At 44.7% G+C, this 18,640-nt stretch overlaps 1 long non-coding RNA gene and 24 other non-coding genes across 25 annotated transcripts; all 25 read right to left on the bottom strand.

The window, feature by feature from the left end:
• Positions 1-841: 841 nt before the first annotated feature.
• On the bottom strand, positions 842-913 carry trnaa-ugc (transfer RNA alanine (anticodon UGC)). The gene has a single exon. It is a non-coding gene; the product is annotated as a tRNA-Ala (tRNA).
• A 508-nt stretch (positions 914-1,421) lies between these two features.
• On the bottom strand, positions 1,422-1,493 carry trnat-cgu (transfer RNA threonine (anticodon CGU)). The gene has a single exon. It is a non-coding gene; the product is annotated as a tRNA-Thr (tRNA).
• A 284-nt stretch (positions 1,494-1,777) lies between these two features.
• On the bottom strand, positions 1,778-1,849 carry trnaa-ugc (transfer RNA alanine (anticodon UGC)). Its single transcript has one exon. It is a non-coding gene; the product is annotated as a tRNA-Ala (tRNA).
• Positions 1,850-2,357: 508 nt separating this feature from the next.
• On the bottom strand, positions 2,358-2,429 carry trnat-cgu (transfer RNA threonine (anticodon CGU)). Its single transcript has one exon. It is a non-coding gene; the product is annotated as a tRNA-Thr (tRNA).
• An 871-nt stretch (positions 2,430-3,300) lies between these two features.
• trnaa-ugc (transfer RNA alanine (anticodon UGC)) lies at positions 3,301-3,372 on the bottom strand. Its single transcript has one exon. It is a non-coding gene; the product is annotated as a tRNA-Ala (tRNA).
• A 508-nt stretch (positions 3,373-3,880) lies between these two features.
• Positions 3,881-3,952, bottom strand: trnat-cgu (transfer RNA threonine (anticodon CGU)). The gene has a single exon. It is a non-coding gene; the product is annotated as a tRNA-Thr (tRNA).
• An 871-nt stretch (positions 3,953-4,823) lies between these two features.
• trnaa-ugc (transfer RNA alanine (anticodon UGC)) lies at positions 4,824-4,895 on the bottom strand. Its single transcript has one exon. It is a non-coding gene; the product is annotated as a tRNA-Ala (tRNA).
• A 508-nt stretch (positions 4,896-5,403) lies between these two features.
• On the bottom strand, positions 5,404-5,475 carry trnat-cgu (transfer RNA threonine (anticodon CGU)). The gene has a single exon. It is a non-coding gene; the product is annotated as a tRNA-Thr (tRNA).
• A 284-nt stretch (positions 5,476-5,759) lies between these two features.
• Positions 5,760-5,831, bottom strand: trnaa-ugc (transfer RNA alanine (anticodon UGC)). Its single transcript has one exon. It is a non-coding gene; the product is annotated as a tRNA-Ala (tRNA).
• A 508-nt stretch (positions 5,832-6,339) lies between these two features.
• trnat-cgu (transfer RNA threonine (anticodon CGU)) lies at positions 6,340-6,411 on the bottom strand. Its single transcript has one exon. It is a non-coding gene; the product is annotated as a tRNA-Thr (tRNA).
• An 871-nt stretch (positions 6,412-7,282) lies between these two features.
• Positions 7,283-7,354, bottom strand: trnaa-ugc (transfer RNA alanine (anticodon UGC)). The gene has a single exon. It is a non-coding gene; the product is annotated as a tRNA-Ala (tRNA).
• A 508-nt stretch (positions 7,355-7,862) lies between these two features.
• trnat-cgu (transfer RNA threonine (anticodon CGU)) lies at positions 7,863-7,934 on the bottom strand. The gene has a single exon. It is a non-coding gene; the product is annotated as a tRNA-Thr (tRNA).
• Positions 7,935-8,218: 284 nt separating this feature from the next.
• On the bottom strand, positions 8,219-8,290 carry trnaa-ugc (transfer RNA alanine (anticodon UGC)). Its single transcript has one exon. It is a non-coding gene; the product is annotated as a tRNA-Ala (tRNA).
• Positions 8,291-8,798: 508 nt separating this feature from the next.
• On the bottom strand, positions 8,799-8,870 carry trnat-cgu (transfer RNA threonine (anticodon CGU)). The gene has a single exon. It is a non-coding gene; the product is annotated as a tRNA-Thr (tRNA).
• Positions 8,871-9,741: 871 nt separating this feature from the next.
• On the bottom strand, positions 9,742-9,813 carry trnaa-ugc (transfer RNA alanine (anticodon UGC)). The gene has a single exon. It is a non-coding gene; the product is annotated as a tRNA-Ala (tRNA).
• Positions 9,814-10,325: 512 nt separating this feature from the next.
• Positions 10,326-10,397, bottom strand: trnat-cgu (transfer RNA threonine (anticodon CGU)). Its single transcript has one exon. It is a non-coding gene; the product is annotated as a tRNA-Thr (tRNA).
• A 284-nt stretch (positions 10,398-10,681) lies between these two features.
• Positions 10,682-10,753, bottom strand: trnaa-ugc (transfer RNA alanine (anticodon UGC)). Its single transcript has one exon. It is a non-coding gene; the product is annotated as a tRNA-Ala (tRNA).
• A 512-nt stretch (positions 10,754-11,265) lies between these two features.
• Positions 11,266-11,337, bottom strand: trnat-cgu (transfer RNA threonine (anticodon CGU)). Its single transcript has one exon. It is a non-coding gene; the product is annotated as a tRNA-Thr (tRNA).
• A 284-nt stretch (positions 11,338-11,621) lies between these two features.
• Positions 11,622-11,693, bottom strand: trnaa-ugc (transfer RNA alanine (anticodon UGC)). The gene has a single exon. It is a non-coding gene; the product is annotated as a tRNA-Ala (tRNA).
• A 508-nt stretch (positions 11,694-12,201) lies between these two features.
• Positions 12,202-12,273, bottom strand: trnat-cgu (transfer RNA threonine (anticodon CGU)). The gene has a single exon. It is a non-coding gene; the product is annotated as a tRNA-Thr (tRNA).
• A 958-nt stretch (positions 12,274-13,231) lies between these two features.
• Positions 13,232-13,303, bottom strand: trnaa-ugc (transfer RNA alanine (anticodon UGC)). Its single transcript has one exon. It is a non-coding gene; the product is annotated as a tRNA-Ala (tRNA).
• A 745-nt stretch (positions 13,304-14,048) lies between these two features.
• On the bottom strand, positions 14,049-14,120 carry trnaa-ugc (transfer RNA alanine (anticodon UGC)). Its single transcript has one exon. It is a non-coding gene; the product is annotated as a tRNA-Ala (tRNA).
• Positions 14,121-14,632: 512 nt separating this feature from the next.
• trnat-cgu (transfer RNA threonine (anticodon CGU)) lies at positions 14,633-14,704 on the bottom strand. The gene has a single exon. It is a non-coding gene; the product is annotated as a tRNA-Thr (tRNA).
• Positions 14,705-14,988: 284 nt separating this feature from the next.
• trnaa-ugc (transfer RNA alanine (anticodon UGC)) lies at positions 14,989-15,060 on the bottom strand. The gene has a single exon. It is a non-coding gene; the product is annotated as a tRNA-Ala (tRNA).
• A 1,088-nt stretch (positions 15,061-16,148) lies between these two features.
• LOC143502114 (uncharacterized) lies at positions 16,149-17,171 on the bottom strand. Its single transcript, XR_013127092.1, has 4 exons — positions 17,007-17,171; positions 16,556-16,859; positions 16,355-16,480; positions 16,149-16,245 (listed from the first exon to the last, which is right to left on the bottom strand). It is a non-coding gene; the product is annotated as an uncharacterized LOC143502114 (long non-coding RNA).
• Positions 17,172-18,640: the final 1,469 nt, after the last annotated feature.

Raw genomic sequence — 18,640 nt, 5'->3', positions numbered from 1 at the left:
CACACACAAACTTATGAGGACATGTGGTAACTCCGACAGCGGAAATGTGAGGAAATGGCAGGAACATGCTCAAAATCACAACACTGTTCTGACCCGTGAATTGATACCAATTCTACCGATTCTACACTGTCCATAGGCTGTAACCAAAATAGCATTGCATAGGCAGCTACCAAAAGGAGAACAGAAGAAGCAACCCATGTCTTGGTGACTGGAAAAGAGTTGCACAGTTGAGTCACAGCCGTTTGGGACTCACCCAGGAAAGAGCACTTTTTGGTTGTTGGGGCCTAACAGGAAGCAAGAGTACCTGAGTGTTAAACAATGGCATTCAGGAAACAAGCTATGCTTCATTGAGATGCTGGGGGTCGAAGCCAGTTCCTCACACAGGCGAAGCATGCGCTCTACCACTGAGCTACATCCCCACTTGTAAGGTTGTCTTCAGAATTCTGAAAGAGTCTAGCACAGCAAATACAGCCACCAGAAGCAGTAACAGGACAAACCCATGAAGCAAGTTATACTTCAGCAGCAGCCATGCCAGAATGTCAAGTTTGCAAGGAACAAAAACAGAATTGAAAACTGACAAAGCACTTTAATGGTCCAATGGCTAACCGGTGATCTTCGGTTACGAAGGCATGTGTTAAAAGCAGCAGTGAACATGCTCAAAAACACGACACCATTGTGACCGATGTATAACCGAACGGAAACTGAGCATCGTCTATCAATAAGAGAAGCTGCAAGCAACACTATTAAGGCACGAAAAGGGTAAGAGAAATGCACAGCGTCTGAATGTCAGCTCAACCCGAAAGGTTAAAATATAGCCAACAATATCTATAGACAATGCTCATGGAGATGCAGGGGATTGAACCCTGGACCTCATACATGCAAAGCATGCGCTCTTCCACTGAGCTACATCCCCTTGACATGTGGAACTAATTGGTTGTAGAGCCAAAGAGAATGATTCCAAAGGTTTATCAACTAGTCTACAGTTGCCTAATGTATCACTACTCCCTGAAGGGGTGAGAAGGCCTGCCACACCATCAGGAATACTTGGCCCTATAACATAGACTTTGACATACAGCCTCTTAATCTGCAACCTACCTGGAAGCAATGGAGAAATTCTTACCTAGCAAAGCCCAGTTTTCGCTCCTGCAGACTCTATCACATGGAAACCTGATGGTAAACTCAGTAAAGATCATTGAAATACTCAAAATAAAGGTAGAGGTCACATTAGAAATGGATGTAGATGTTCCCGTTGTCTGCCATTTAAAAGGTAAGCACCTTTCCGCCAGGCCATTTCAGCTGCTTCTTTGAGAGTCAGACGAGTGCTTGATCACATACAGAGGTCTCTTGTACAAGGACAAAATTGGAAGCAGATATTTTAGTAGTGAATGGACATTATAGACCGTTCGGTCCACTTTCCTTAAAGGCACGAACGGGGATCGAACCCGTGATCTTCGGTTTACGAGACCGACGCCTTACCACTTGGCCACCATGCCATAGAAAAGAGAGAGTCCTTAAATTTGAACCACACACAAACTTATGAGGACATGTGGTAACTCCGACAGCGGAAATGTGAGGAAATGGCAGGAACATGCTCAAAATCACGACACCATTGTGACCTATGTATAACCGAACGGAAACTGAGCATCGTCTATCAATAAGAGAAGCTGCAAGCAACACTATTAAGGCACAAAAAGAGTGAGAGAAATGCACAGCGTCTGAATGTCAGCTCAACCCGAAAGGTTAAAATATAGCCAACCATATCTATAGATAATGCTCATGGAGATGCAGGGGATTGAACCCTGGACCTCATACATGCAAAGCATGCGCACTTCCACTGAGCTACATCCCCTTGACGTGTGGAACTAATTGGTTGTAGAGCCAAAGAGAATGATTCCAAAGGTTTATCAACTAGTCTACAGTTGCCTAATGTATCACTACTCCCTGAAGGGGTGAGAAGGCCTGCCACACCATCAGGAATCCTTGGCCCTATAACATAGACTTTGACATACAGCCTCTTAATCTGCAAACTACCTGGAAGCAATGGAGAAATTCTTACCTAGCAAAGCCCAGTTTTCGCTCCTGCAGACTCTATCACATGGAAACCTGATGGTAAACTCAGTAAAGATCATTGAAATACTCAAAACAAAGGTAGAGGTCACATTAGAAATGGAGGTAGATGTTCCCGTTGTCTGCCATTTAAAAGGTAAGCACCTTTCCGCCAGGACATTTCAGCTGCTTCTTTGAGAGTCAGACGAGTGCTTGATAACATACAGAGGTCTCTTGTACAAGGACAAAATTGGAAGCAGATATTTTGGTAGTGAACGGACATTATAGACCGTTCGGTCCACTTTCCTTAAAGGCACGAACGGGGATCTAACCCGTGATCTTCGGTTTACGAGACCGACGCCTTACCACTTGGCCACCATGCCATAGAAAAGAGTGAGTGCTTAAATTTGAACCACACACAAACCTATGAGGGCATGTGGTAACTCCGACAGCGGAAGTGTGTGGAAATGGCTGGAACATGCTCAAAATCACAACACTGTTCTGACCCGTGAATTGATACCAATTCTACCGATTCTACACTGTCCATAGGCTGTAACCAAAATAGCATTGCATAGGCAGCTACCAAAAGGAGAACAGAAGAAGCAACCCATGTCTTGGTGACTGGAAGAAAGTTGCACAGTTGAGTCACAGCCGTTTGGGACTCACCCAGGAAAGAGCACTTTTTGGTTGTTGGGGCCTAACAGGAAGCAAGAGTACCTGAGTGTTAAACAATGGCATTCAGGAAACAAGCTATGCTTCATTGAGATGCTGGGGGTCGAAGCCAGTTCCTCACACAGGCGAAGCATGCGCTCTACCACTGAGCTACATCCCCACTTGTAAGGTTGTCTTCAGAATTCTGAAAGAGTCTAGCACAGCAAATACAGCCACCAGAAGCAGTAACAGGACAAACCCATGAAGCAAGTTATACTTCAGCAGCAGCCATGCCAGAATGTCAAGTTTGCAAGGAACAAAAACAGAATTGAAAACTGACAAAGCACTTTAATGGTCCAATGGCTAACCGGTGATCTTCGGTTACGAAGGCATGTGTTAAAAGCAGCAGTGAACATGCTCAAAAACACGACACCATTGTGACCGATGTATAACCGAACGGAAACTGAGCATCGTCTATCAATAAGAGAAGCTGCAAGCAACACTATTAAGGCACGAAAAGGGTAAGAGAAATGCACAGCGTCTGAATGTCAGCTCAACCCGAAAGGTTAAAATATAGCCAACAATATCTATAGACAATGCTCATGGAGATGCAGGGGATTGAACCCTGGACCTCATACATGCAAAGCATGCGCTCTTCCACTGAGCTACATCCCCTTGACATGTGGAACTAATTGGTTGTAGAGCCAAAGAGAATGATTCCAAAGGTTTATCAACTAGTCTACAGTTGCCTAATGTATCACTACTCCCTGAAGGGGTGAGAAGGCCTGCCACACCATCAGGAATACTTGGCCCTATAACATAGACTTTGACATACAGCCTCTTAATCTGCAACCTACCTGGAAGCAATGGAGAAATTCTTACCTAGCAAAGCCCAGTTTTCGCTCCTGCAGACTCTATCACATGGAAACCTGATGGTAAACTCAGTAAAGATCATTGAAATACTCAAAATAAAGGTAGAGGTCACATTAGAAATGGATGTAGATGTTCCCGTTGTCTGCCATTTAAAAGGTAAGCACCTTTCCGCCAGGCCATTTCAGCTGCTTCTTTGAGAGTCAGACGAGTGCTTGATCACATACAGAGGTCTCTTGTACAAGGACAAAATTGGAAGCAGATATTTTAGTAGTGAATGGACATTATAGACCGTTCGGTCCACTTTCCTTAAAGGCACGAACGGGGATCGAACCCGTGATCTTCGGTTTACGAGACCGACGCCTTACCACTTGGCCACCATGCCATAGAAAAGAGAGAGTCCTTAAATTTGAACCACACACAAACTTATGAGGACATGTGGTAACTCCGACAGCGGAAATGTGAGGAAATGGCAGGAACATGCTCAAAATCACAACACTGTTCTGACCCGTGAATTGATACCAATTCTACCGATTCTACACTGTCCATAGGCTGTAACCAAAATAGCATTGCATAGGCAGCTACCAAAAGGAGAACAGAAGAAGCAACCCATGTCTTGGTGACTGGAAGAAAGTTGCACAGTTGAGTCACAGCCGTTTGGGACTCACCCAGGAAAGAGCACTTTTTGGTTGTTGGGGCCTAACAGGAAGCAAGAGTACCTGAGTGTTAAACAATGGCATTCAGGAAACAAGCTATGCTTCATTGAGATGCTGGGGGTCGAAGCCAGTTCCTCACACAGGCGAAGCATGCGCTCTACCACTGAGCTACATCCCCACTTGTAAGGTTGTCTTCAGAATTCTGAAAGAGTCTAGCACAGCAAATACAGCCACCAGAAGCAGTAACAGGACAAACCCATGAAGCAAGTTATACTTCAGCAGCAGCCATGCCAGAATGTCAAGTTTGCAAGGAACAAAAACAGAATTGAAAACTGACAAAGCACTTTAATGGTCCAATGGCTAACCGGTGATCTTCGGTTACGAAGGCATGTGTTAAAAGCAGCAGTGAACATGCTCAAAAACACGACACCATTGTGACCGATGTATAACCGAACGGAAACTGAGCATCGTCTATCAATAAGAGAAGCTGCAAGCAACACTATTAAGGCACGAAAAGGGTAAGAGAAATGCACAGCGTCTGAATGTCAGCTCAACCCGAAAGGTTAAAATATAGCCAACAATATCTATAGACAATGCTCATGGAGATGCAGGGGATTGAACCCTGGACCTCATACATGCAAAGCATGCGCTCTTCCACTGAGCTACATCCCCTTGACATGTGGAACTAATTGGTTGTAGAGCCAAAGAGAATGATTCCAAAGGTTTATCAACTAGTCTACAGTTGCCTAATGTATCACTACTCCCTGAAGGGGTGAGAAGGCCTGCCACACCATCAGGAATACTTGGCCCTATAACATAGACTTTGACATACAGCCTCTTAATCTGCAACCTACCTGGAAGCAATGGAGAAATTCTTACCTAGCAAAGCCCAGTTTTCGCTCCTGCAGACTCTATCACATGGAAACCTGATGGTAAACTCAGTAAAGATCATTGAAATACTCAAAATAAAGGTAGAGGTCACATTAGAAATGGATGTAGATGTTCCCGTTGTCTGCCATTTAAAAGGTAAGCACCTTTCCGCCAGGCCATTTCAGCTGCTTCTTTGAGAGTCAGACGAGTGCTTGATCACATACAGAGGTCTCTTGTACAAGGACAAAATTGGAAGCAGATATTTTAGTAGTGAATGGACATTATAGACCGTTCGGTCCACTTTCCTTAAAGGCACGAACGGGGATCGAACCCGTGATCTTCGGTTTACGAGACCGACGCCTTACCACTTGGCCACCATGCCATAGAAAAGAGAGAGTCCTTAAATTTGAACCACACACAAACTTATGAGGACATGTGGTAACTCCGACAGCGGAAATGTGAGGAAATGGCAGGAACATGCTCAAAATCACGACACCATTGTGACCTATGTATAACCGAACGGAAACTGAGCATCGTCTATCAATAAGAGAAGCTGCAAGCAACACTATTAAGGCACAAAAAGAGTGAGAGAAATGCACAGCGTCTGAATGTCAGCTCAACCCGAAAGGTTAAAATATAGCCAACCATATCTATAGATAATGCTCATGGAGATGCAGGGGATTGAACCCTGGACCTCATACATGCAAAGCATGCGCACTTCCACTGAGCTACATCCCCTTGACGTGTGGAACTAATTGGTTGTAGAGCCAAAGAGAATGATTCCAAAGGTTTATCAACTAGTCTACAGTTGCCTAATGTATCACTACTCCCTGAAGGGGTGAGAAGGCCTGCCACACCATCAGGAATCCTTGGCCCTATAACATAGACTTTGACATACAGCCTCTTAATCTGCAAACTACCTGGAAGCAATGGAGAAATTCTTACCTAGCAAAGCCCAGTTTTCGCTCCTGCAGACTCTATCACATGGAAACCTGATGGTAAACTCAGTAAAGATCATTGAAATACTCAAAACAAAGGTAGAGGTCACATTAGAAATGGAGGTAGATGTTCCCGTTGTCTGCCATTTAAAAGGTAAGCACCTTTCCGCCAGGACATTTCAGCTGCTTCTTTGAGAGTCAGACGAGTGCTTGATAACATACAGAGGTCTCTTGTACAAGGACAAAATTGGAAGCAGATATTTTGGTAGTGAACGGACATTATAGACCGTTCGGTCCACTTTCCTTAAAGGCACGAACGGGGATCTAACCCGTGATCTTCGGTTTACGAGACCGACGCCTTACCACTTGGCCACCATGCCATAGAAAAGAGTGAGTGCTTAAATTTGAACCACACACAAACCTATGAGGGCATGTGGTAACTCCGACAGCGGAAGTGTGTGGAAATGGCTGGAACATGCTCAAAATCACAACACTGTTCTGACCCGTGAATTGATACCAATTCTACCGATTCTACACTGTCCATAGGCTGTAACCAAAATAGCATTGCATAGGCAGCTACCAAAAGGAGAACAGAAGAAGCAACCCATGTCTTGGTGACTGGAAGAAAGTTGCACAGTTGAGTCACAGCCGTTTGGGACTCACCCAGGAAAGAGCACTTTTTGGTTGTTGGGGCCTAACAGGAAGCAAGAGTACCTGAGTGTTAAACAATGGCATTCAGGAAACAAGCTATGCTTCATTGAGATGCTGGGGGTCGAAGCCAGTTCCTCACACAGGCGAAGCATGCGCTCTACCACTGAGCTACATCCCCACTTGTAAGGTTGTCTTCAGAATTCTGAAAGAGTCTAGCACAGCAAATACAGCCACCAGAAGCAGTAACAGGACAAACCCATGAAGCAAGTTATACTTCAGCAGCAGCCATGCCAGAATGTCAAGTTTGCAAGGAACAAAAACAGAATTGAAAACTGACAAAGCACTTTAATGGTCCAATGGCTAACCGGTGATCTTCGGTTACGAAGGCATGTGTTAAAAGCAGCAGTGAACATGCTCAAAAACACGACACCATTGTGACCGATGTATAACCGAACGGAAACTGAGCATCGTCTATCAATAAGAGAAGCTGCAAGCAACACTATTAAGGCACGAAAAGGGTAAGAGAAATGCACAGCGTCTGAATGTCAGCTCAACCCGAAAGGTTAAAATATAGCCAACAATATCTATAGACAATGCTCATGGAGATGCAGGGGATTGAACCCTGGACCTCATACATGCAAAGCATGCGCTCTTCCACTGAGCTACATCCCCTTGACATGTGGAACTAATTGGTTGTAGAGCCAAAGAGAATGATTCCAAAGGTTTATCAACTAGTCTACAGTTGCCTAATGTATCACTACTCCCTGAAGGGGTGAGAAGGCCTGCCACACCATCAGGAATACTTGGCCCTATAACATAGACTTTGACATACAGCCTCTTAATCTGCAACCTACCTGGAAGCAATGGAGAAATTCTTACCTAGCAAAGCCCAGTTTTCGCTCCTGCAGACTCTATCACATGGAAACCTGATGGTAAACTCAGTAAAGATCATTGAAATACTCAAAATAAAGGTAGAGGTCACATTAGAAATGGATGTAGATGTTCCCGTTGTCTGCCATTTAAAAGGTAAGCACCTTTCCGCCAGGCCATTTCAGCTGCTTCTTTGAGAGTCAGACGAGTGCTTGATCACATACAGAGGTCTCTTGTACAAGGACAAAATTGGAAGCAGATATTTTAGTAGTGAATGGACATTATAGACCGTTCGGTCCACTTTCCTTAAAGGCACGAACGGGGATCGAACCCGTGATCTTCGGTTTACGAGACCGACGCCTTACCACTTGGCCACCATGCCATAGAAAAGAGAGAGTCCTTAAATTTGAACCACACACAAACTTATGAGGACATGTGGTAACTCCGACAGCGGAAATGTGAGGAAATGGCAGGAACATGCTCAAAATCACGACACCATTGTGACCTATGTATAACCGAACGGAAACTGAGCATCGTCTATCAATAAGAGAAGCTGCAAGCAACACTATTAAGGCACAAAAAGAGTGAGAGAAATGCACAGCGTCTGAATGTCAGCTCAACCCGAAAGGTTAAAATATAGCCAACCATATCTATAGATAATGCTCATGGAGATGCAGGGGATTGAACCCTGGACCTCATACATGCAAAGCATGCGCTCTTCCACTGAGCTACATCCCCTTGACGTGTGGAACTAATTGGTTGTAGAGCCAAAGAGAATGATTCCAAAGGTTTATCAACTAGTCTACAGTTGCCTAATGTATCACTACTCCCTGAAGGGGTGAGAAGGCCTGCCACACCATCAGGAATCCTTGGCCCTATAACATAGACTTTGACATACAGCCTCTTAATCTGCAAACTACCTGGAAGCAATGGAGAAATTCTTACCTAGCAAAGCCCAGTTTTCGCTCCTGCAGACTCTATCACATGGAAACCTGATGGTAAACTCAGTAAAGATCATTGAAATACTCAAAACAAAGGTAGAGGTCACATTAGAAATGGAGGTAGATGTTCCTGTTGTCTGCCATTTAAAAGGTAAGCACCTTTCCGCCAGGACATTTCAGCTGCTTCTTTGAGAGTCAGACGAGTGCTTGATAACATACAGAGGTCTCTTGTACAAGGACAAAATTGGAAGCAGATATTTTGGTAGTGAACGGACATTATAGACCGTTCGGTCCACTTTCCTTAAAGGCACGAACGGGGATCTAACCCGTGATCTTCGGTTTACGAGACCGACGCCTTACCACTTGGCCACCATGCCATAGAAAAGAGTGAGTGCTTAAATTTGAACCACACACAAACCTATGAGGGCATGTGGTAACTCCGACAGCGGAAGTGTGTGGAAATGGCTGGAACATGCTCAAAATCACAACACTGTTCTGACCCGTGAATTGATACCAATTCTACCGATTCTACACTGTCCATAGGCTGTAACCAAAATAGCATTGCATAGGCAGCTACCAAAAGGAGAACAGAAGAAGCAACCCATGTCTTGGTGACTGGAAGAAAGTTGCACAGTTGAGTCACAGCCGTTTGGGACTCACCCAGGAAAGAGCACTTTTTGGTTGTTGGGGCCTAACAGGAAGCAAGAGTACCTGAGTGTTAAACAATGGCATTCAGGAAACAAGCTATGCTTCATTGAGATGCTGGGGGTCGAAGCCAGTTCCTCACACAGGCGAAGCATGCGCTCTACCACTGAGCTACATCCCCACTTGTAAGGTTGTCTTCAGAATTCTGAAAGAGTCTAGCACAGCAAATACAGCCACCAGAAGCAGTAACAGGACAAACCCATGAAGCAAGTTATACTTCAGCAGCAGCCATGCCAGAATGTCAAGTTTGCAAGGAACAAAAACAGAATTGAAAACTGACAAAGCACTTTAATGGTCCAATGGCTAACCGGTGATCTTCGGTTACGAAGGCATGTGTTAAAAGCAGCAGTGAACATGCTCAAAAACACGACACCATTGTGACCGATGTATAACCGAACGGAAACTGAGCATCGTCTATCAATAAGAGAAGCTGCAAGCAACACTATTAAGGCACGAAAAGGGTAAGAGAAATGCACAGCGTCTGAATGTCAGCTCAACCCGAAAGGTTAAAATATAGCCAACCATATCGATAGACAATGCTCATGGAGATGCAGGGGATTGATCCCTGGACCTCATACATGCAAAGCATGCGCTCTTCCACTGAGCTACATCCCCTTGACATGTGGAACTAATTGGTTGTAGAGCCAAAGAGAATGATTCCAAAGGTTTATCAACTAGTCTGCAGTTGCCTAATGTATCACTACTCCCTGAAGGGGTGAGAAGGCCTGCCACACCATCAGGAATACTTGGCCCAATAACATAGACTTTGACATACAGCCTCTTAATCTGCAACCTACCTGGAAGCAATGGAGAAATTCTTACCTAGCAAAGCCCAGTTTTCGCTCTTGCAGACTCTATCACATGGAAACCTGATGGTAAACTCAGTAAAGATCATTGAAATACTCAAAATAAAGGTAGAGGTCAAATTAGAAATGGATGTAGATGTTCCCGTTGTCTGCCATTTAAAAGGTAAGCACCTTTCCGCCAGGCCATTTCAGCTGCTTCTTTGAGAGTCAGACGAGTGTTTGATAACATACAGAGGTCTCTTGTACAAGGACAAAATTGGAAGCAGATATTTTGGTTGGTAGTGAATGGACATTATAGACCGTTCGGTCCACTTTCCTTAAAGGCACAAACGGGGATCGAACCCGTGATCTCCGGTTTACGAGACCGACGCCTTACCACTTGGCCACCATGCCGTAGAAAAGAGAGAGTGCTTAAATTTGAACCACACACAAACCTATGAGGGCATGTGGTAACTCAGACAGCGGAAATGTGTGGAAATGGCTGGAACATGCTCAAAATCACGACACCATTGTGACCGATGTATAACCGAACGGAAACTGAGCATCGTCTATCAATAAGAGAAGCTGCAAGCAACACTATTAAGGCATGAAAAGAGTGAGAGAAATGCACAGCGTCTGAATGTCAGCTCAACACGAAAGGTTAAAATATAGCCAAGCATATCTATAGATAATGCTCATGGAGATGCAGGGGATTGAACCCTGGACCTCATACATGCAAAGCATGCGCTCTTCCACTGAGCTACATCCCCTTGACATGTGGAACTAATTGGTTGTAGAGCCAAAGAGAATGATTCCAAAGGTTTATCAACTAGTCTGCAGTTGCCTAATGTATCACTACTCCCTGAAGGGGTGAGAAGGCCTGCCACACCATCAGGAATACTTGGCCCAATAACATAGACTTTGACATACAGCCTCTTAATCTGCAACCTACCTGGAAGCAATGGAGAAATTCTTACCTAGCAAAGCCCAGTTTTCGCTCTTGCAGACTCTATCACATGGAAACCTGATGGTAAACTCAGTAAAGATCATTGAAATACTCAAAATAAAGGTAGAGGTCAAATTAGAAATGGATGTAGATGTTCCCGTTGTCTGCCATTTAAAAGGTAAGCACCTTTCCGCCAGGCCATTTCAGCTGCTTCTTTGAGAGTCAGACGAGTGTTTGATAACATACAGAGGTCTCTTGTACAAGGACAAAATTGGAAGCAGATATTTTGGTTGGTAGTGAATGGACATTATAGACCGTTCGGTCCACTTTCCTTAAAGGCACAAACGGGGATCGAACCCGTGATCTCCGGTTTACGAGACCGACGCCTTACCACTTGGCCACCATGCCGTAGAAAAGAGAGAGTGCTTAAATTTGAACCACACACAAACCTATGAGGGCATGTGGTAACTCAGACAGCGGAAATGTGTGGAAATGGCTGGAACATGCTCAAAATCACGACACCATTGTGACCGATGTATAACCGAACGGAAACTGAGCATCGTCTATCAATAAGAGAAGCTGCAAGCAACACTATTAAGGCATGAAAAGAGTGAGAGAAATGCACAGCGTCTGAATGTCAGCTCAACCCGAAAGGTTAAAATATAGCCAAGCATATCTATAGATAATGCTCATGGAGATGCAGGGGATTGAACCCTGGACCTCATACATGCAAAGCATGCGCTCTTCCACTGAGCTACATCCCCTTGACGTGTGGAACTAATTGGTTGTAGAGCCAAAGAGAATGATTACAAAGGTTTATCAACTAGTCTACAGTTGCCTAATGTATCACTACTCCCTGAAGGGATGAGAAGGCCTGCCACACCATCAGGAATCCTTGGCCCTATAACATAGACTTTGACATACAGCCTCTTAATCTGCAAACTACCTGGAAGCAATGGAGAAATTCTTACCTAGCAAAGCCCAGTTTTCGCTCCTGCAGACTCTATCACATGAAAACCTGATGGTAAACTCAGTAAAGATCATTGAAATACTCAAAACAAAGGTAGAGGTCACATTAGAAATGGAGGTAGATGTTCCCGTTGTCTGCCATTTAAAAGGTAAGCACCTTTCCGCCAGGCCATTTCAGCTGCTTCTTTGAGAGTCAGACGAGTGCTTGATAACATACAGAGGTCTCTTGTACAAGGACAAAATTGGAAGCAGATATTTTGGTAGTGAATGGACATTATAGACCGTTCGGTCCACTTTCCTTAAAGGCATGAACGGGGATCGAACCCGTGATCTTCGTTTTACGAGACCGACGCCTTACCACTTGGCCACCATGCCATAGACAAGAGAGAGTGCTTAAATGGGGATCGAACCCGTGATCTTCGGTTTACGAGACCGACGCGTTACCACTTGGCCACCATGCCGTAGAAAAGAGAGAGTGCTTAAATTTAAACCACACACAAACCTATGAGGGCATGTGGTAACTCCGACAGCCGGAAGTGTGTGGAAATGGCTGGAACATGCTCAAAATCACAACACTGTTCTGACCCATGAATTGATACCAATTCTACCGATTCTACACTGTCCATAGGCTGTAACCAAAATAGCATTGCATAGGCAGCTACCAAAAGGAGAACAGAAGAAGCAACCCATGTCTTGGTGACTGGAAGAAAGTTGCACAGTTGAGTCACAGCCGTTTGGGACTCACCCAGGAAAGAGCACTTTTTGGTTGTTGGGGCCTAACAGGAAGCAAGAGTACCTGAGTGTTAAACAATGGCATTCAGGAAACAAGCTATGCTTCATTGACATGCTGGGGGTCGAAGCCAGTTCCTCACACAGGCGAAGCATGCGCTCTACCACTGAGCTACATCCCCACTTGTAAGGTTGTCTTCAGAATTCTGAAAGAGTCTAGCACAGCAAATACGGCCACCAGAAGCAGTAACAGGACGAACCCATGAAGCAAGTTATACTTCAGCAGCAGCCATGCCAGAATGTCAAGTTTGCAAGGAACAAAAACAGAATTGAAAACTGACAAAGCACTTTAATGGTCCAATGGCTAACCGGTGGTCTTCGGTTAGGAAGGCATGTGTTAAAAGCAGCAGTGAACATGCTCAAAAACACAACACCATTGTGACCGATGTATAACCGTACGGAAACTGAGCATCGTCTATCAATAAGAGAAGCTGCAAGCAACACTATTAAGGCACAAATAGAGTGAGAGAAATGCACAGCGTCTGAATGTCAGCTCAACCCGAAAGGTTAAAATATAGCCAACCATATCGATAGACAATGCTCATGGAGATGCAGGGGATTGATCCCTGGACCTCATACATGCAAAGCATGCGCTCTTCCACTGAGCTACATCCCCTTGACATGTGGAACTAATTGGTTGTAGAGCCAAAGAGAATGATTCCAAAGGTTTATCAACTAGTCTGCAGTTACCAAAAGGAGAACAGAAGAAGCAACCCATGTCTTGGTGACTGGAAGAAAGTTGCACAGTTGAGTCACAGCCGTTTGGGACTCACCCAGGAAAGAGCACTTTTTGGTTGTTGGGGCCTAACAGGAAGCAAGAGTACCTGAGTGTTAAACAATGGCATTCAGGAAACAAGCTATGCTTCATTGACATGGTGGGGGTCGAAGCCAGTTCCTCACACAGGCGAAGCATGCGCTCTACCACTGAGCTACATCCCCACTTGTAAGGTTGTCTTCAGAATTCTGAAAGAGTCTAGCACAGCAAATACGGCCACCAGAAGCAGTAACAGGACGAACCCATGAAGCAAGTTATACTTCAGCAGCAGCCATGCCAGAATGTCAAGTTTGCAAGGAACAAAAACAGAATTGAAAACTGACAAAGCACTTCAATGGTCCAATGGCTAACCGGTGGTCTTCGGTTAGGAAGGCATGTGTTAAAAGCAGCAGTGAACATGCTCAAAAACACAACACCATTGTGACCGATGTATAACCGAACGGAAACTGAGCATCGTCTATCAATAAGAGAAGCTGCAAGCAACACTATTAAGGCACAAAAAGAGTGAGAGAAATGCACAGCGTCTGAATGTCAGCTCAACCCGAAAGGTTAAAATATAGCCAACCATATCGATAGACAATGCTCATGGAGATGCAGGGGATTGATCCCTGGACCTCATACATGCAAAGCATGCGCTCTTCCACTGAGCTACATCCCCTTGACATGTGGAACTAATTGGTTGTAGAGCCAAAGAGAATGATTCCAAAGGTTTATCAACTAGTCTGCAGTTGCCTAATGTATCACTACTCCCTGAAGGGGTGAGAAGGCCTGCCACACCATCAGGAATACTTGGCCCAATAACATAGACTTTGACATACAGCCTCTTAATCTGCAACCTACCTGGAAGCAATGGAGAAATTCTTACCTAGCAAAGCCCAGTTTTCGCTCTTGCAGACTCTATCACATGGAAACCTGATGGTAAACTCAGTAAAGATCATTGAAATACTCAAAACAAAGGTAGAGGTCACATTAGAAATGGATGTAGATGTTCCCGTTGTCTGCCATTTAAAAGGTAAGCACCTTTCTGCCAGGCCATTTCAGCTGCTTCTTTGAGAGTCAGACGAGTGCTTGATAACATACAGAGGTCTCTTGTACAAGGACAAAATTGGAAGCAGATATTTTGGTTGGTAGTGAATGGACATTATAGACCGTTCGGTCCACTTTCCTTAAAGGCACAAACGGGGATCGAACCCGTGATCTTCGGTTTACGAGACCGACGCCTTACCACTTGGCCACCATGCCGTAGAAAAGAGAGAGTGCTTAAATTTGAACCACACACAAACCTATGAGGGCATGTGGTAACTCAGACAGCGGAAATGTGTGGAAATGGCTGGAACATGCTCAAAATCACGACACCATTGTGACCGATGTATAACCGAACGGAAACTGAGCATCGTCTATCAATAAGAGAAGCTGCAAGCAACACTATTAAGGCACGAAAAGAGTGAGAGAAATGCACAGCGTCTGAATGTCAGCTCAACCCGAAAGGTTAAAATATAGCCGACCATATCTATAGATAATGCTCATGGAGATGCAGGGGATTGAACCCTGGACATCATACATGCAAAGCATGCGCTCTTCCACTGAGCTACATCCCCTTGACGTGTGGAACTAATTGGTTGTAGAGCCAAAGAGAATGATTCCAAAGGTTTATCAACTAGTCTACAGTTGCCTAATGTATCACTACTCCCTGAAGGGATGAGAAGGCCTGCCACACCATCAGGAATCCTTGGCCCTATAACATAGACTTTGACATACAGCCTCTTAATCTGCAAACTACCTGGAAGCAATGGAGAAATTCTTACCTAGCAAAGCCCAGTTTTCGCTCCTGCAGACTCTATCACATGGAAACCTGATGGTAAACTCAGTAAAGATCATTGAAATACTCAAAACAAAGGTAGAGGTCACATTAGAAATGGAGGTAGATGTTCCCGTTGTCTGCCATTTAAAAGGTAATCACCTTTCCGCCAGGCCATTTCAGCTGCTTCTTTGAGAGTCCGACGAGTGCTTGATAACATACAGAGGTCTCTTGTACAAGGACAAAATTGGAAGCAGATATTTTGGTAGTGAATGGACATTATAGACCGTTCGGTCCACTTTCCTTAACACTAGGAACCCGACGGCCGCGAAAATTTTCGCAAGGCTTAGTAAGGTCCATGTAGCCCACTCCCCTGCTGTGAAGAGATTAACGCCCATTGTCTTGGTAATGCGGTGGAAGCGTCTCACCCCCAGCTCATACGCCTGCCAAAGCACAAGCGGCTCACCTCCAAGCTCATACAAGGCACCAAACGTGATACTTCACGAAAAACTTGGTTACAAACAAGCAGACTGTATATGTTACCGATCCTACAACAAACAGCGGAAATTTTGTAGACTCGTGTTTCAAATGAGTTTCTCAAATGAGTCCCGTCAAACAATAAAAATAAATAAAATTGTCTGAACCTCTTTGTATATTGTTTGAAGCTCTTTGTATATTTACTACACTATATAATATTTGTTACACTTTCTGTTTCCGCGTTTGAATTCGCGTTTGAAAAGCTAAGAAATTATATGGCGCAATTATATATATGGCTGATAAATGTTGTGATCTAAACAGCAGACTGGAAAAGGAGAGGAAAAGACAGGAAGAACAAATTCATGTGCTGTAAAACAACTTTATTTTGATCAAACATGGATGTCTATTCCGGGTTTCTTGAAGTGGAATGTCAAGAAAGTTGAGGGTGTCTTGAAGTTGAGGGTGTACTCGCCAGATGCACTTGCCGCATGCAACACACGCGTTGATGCTGTGGAGAACAATTCAAGGTACACCTTACATTTTGAATAAAATCTTTCAGAAGACAAAAATACGTAACATATGTGGTGTTACGTATGTAGGCCTACTTATCAACGTACCTTCATGTAGTTGTAGCCAACAGTTGCTACACAGCCAGGGTGTACTCGCTGCATGCAACGGGCCACCGGCGTGTTCCTGCGTGCACTGTGTATGCACGCACCTTCATGATGTCTGTCAACGGCGCACTGCAAAGAACAAAGTACATGTTATATTTTGAACGAATTTATTCATGTGTACCAGCCAGGGACCCTCTTTCTTACATTTGCGGCAGGTTCATCGTTCATCGCTGCCAAGGTCAACGGGCCACCGGCGTGTTCCTGCGCGCACTGTGTATGCACGCACAGAAGTACATGTTATATTTAGAACGAATTCATTCATGTATAAATTGATTCTGTGAAAATGTCACAGGCATGGGTCATAACAGAACGGGAATCCAATTCCAGCAACCATGAGAAAAATAACCAGCAACCACGATGAGAAATAAACAGAGGACTAACACGGAAACAGACATGAAATGGCAGGAGATGCGGGGCAGACCGTGACACCGGGTTTCATGATGTGCGACTGTGGAACAGAAAGAGAAGAGATTTTTGGTTATGTTCAAATAATAGTGTGTGTGTATATATATGTGTGTGTGATTGGTTGTCTGTATATATATATAATATATTTATATATATATATATATATATATAAATATACTTATCGACGTACCTTCATGTAGTTTTAGGTACACAGTTGCCACACAGCCAGGGACACTCTGCCCTACACTTGCGACAGGTGTACTTGCCGCATGCAGCGCACGGGGTTATGCTGTGGTTCCGGTTGCAGTTTGTCTGCACCTGACACGTAGTCTTCTTTCCAGGAGCAGGCGAAGGACGTGGCGTTCTCTTCAACTCCTTTTCCTGTAGGAAACGAAGACGGAGTTCCTCAGCAAGAGTACACATAAAAACTCTCCTACTCTCTGTGGACCCCGTACATGCCGTGTACAAAACATGCGCGTTCATCGCTGCCAGGTCAAGTATGTTATAAAACACTGCAACGGGCCACCGGCGTGTTCCTGCGCGCACTGTGTATGCACGCGCCTTCTGGTCCATGATGTCAACGGCGCACTGCAAAGAACAAATACAAAGAAGTACATGTTATATTTTGAATAAATTCATTCATGTATGATAAATTGATTTATCAATGCCAACACATGCATACCTTCGTCCGGTTGTAGTCCGTCACAGTGTTTGGCTTCTTTTTGCGGTCGTCTGCAATCTCCACGTGCGTGTGCATAGTGCTCAGAACGCAAACTGTTTTGTTGGGCTTGGAGGCATACACCGTCAGAAGCGCATCATCGGATCTGTACACCTCCGTTGACAACTTCTCACGTCCCTTGGCGTTTTTGGCTTCCAAAGGAACTTCTCGGCGAATCTTGTTCATTGTCCCAAGCAGAGTCGTGTTGCATTCCAGCAGCTTCTTAGCCAGGGAAAGAGATGTGAAAAAATTGTCTGTGGCTACAGTTCTGCCCTTGCCCAGGTATGGCTTCATAAGCTTCATCACCACATTCTCGGACACTCTTTCCCCCTTGGGACGATCGGGGTCCTTTCCAAGGTATGGAATGGCGTTGCACATGTACTTTGTGTTCAACTCAGAAGCAACCCAAAACTTTATTCCAAACTTGTCCGGCTTTGAGGCAATGTACTGGGTGAATGGACAGCGAACCTTGGTCGGAAACAGCTGCTCGTCGACTGTCAGTTCCTTGCCTGGGGTATAGCACAAAATGCAGTTGTTCACAAATCGCTGCCAGATGTCCGAAATCGCAGCAAATCTGTCGCTCTTTGCACGCTCCGCACGGGTGTCCTTATTATCAAAGCGCAAGTACCGCATGATTTCTTGGTAGCGGTCCCGTGCCATTGTCTCCTGGATCGAAGGCACAGCGAACATTGCCGACCAACAGTCCGACATCGCTCCAACTGGACAGAGGACTGCTCGTAGAAATAGGATTGCTACGAATGCCATAAACTCGCTGACCGACAAACTCCAGCTGCTGTCTGTTCTGCGGGCTTCATGGACAGTGCAGTCTGTGATGATTCGCAGCATCTCCATGTCGAGCAAACACAGAAAACTCTGCAGTCTGCTTGTGATCCTACGCTGTATTAGTAAAAGTAAACAAATGACGCTAGGTAAATTACACGTACTAAATATCATTCAAACACAAGCAGAAACACTGGAAAGAAATATGAAGTTACTATACCTTTGCATGCTCTGTAGGCCCGGACGGCTCAACAAATGTTGAATTAGGCGAACAGCTGCTGACACGAGAGCGTGCGATGCCAACCTTCTCCCAAACAGTTCCATCT

The sequence above is a fragment of the Brachyhypopomus gauderio genome, unplaced genomic scaffold (genome assembly GCF_052324685.1).
Source record: "Brachyhypopomus gauderio isolate BG-103 unplaced genomic scaffold, BGAUD_0.2 sc191, whole genome shotgun sequence".
NCBI classification, from domain to species: Eukaryota; Metazoa; Chordata; class Actinopteri; order Gymnotiformes; family Hypopomidae; genus Brachyhypopomus; species Brachyhypopomus gauderio.
The sequence above is the reverse complement of the archived record's forward strand: the minus strand, read 5'-3'. Positions and strand labels throughout refer to the sequence as shown.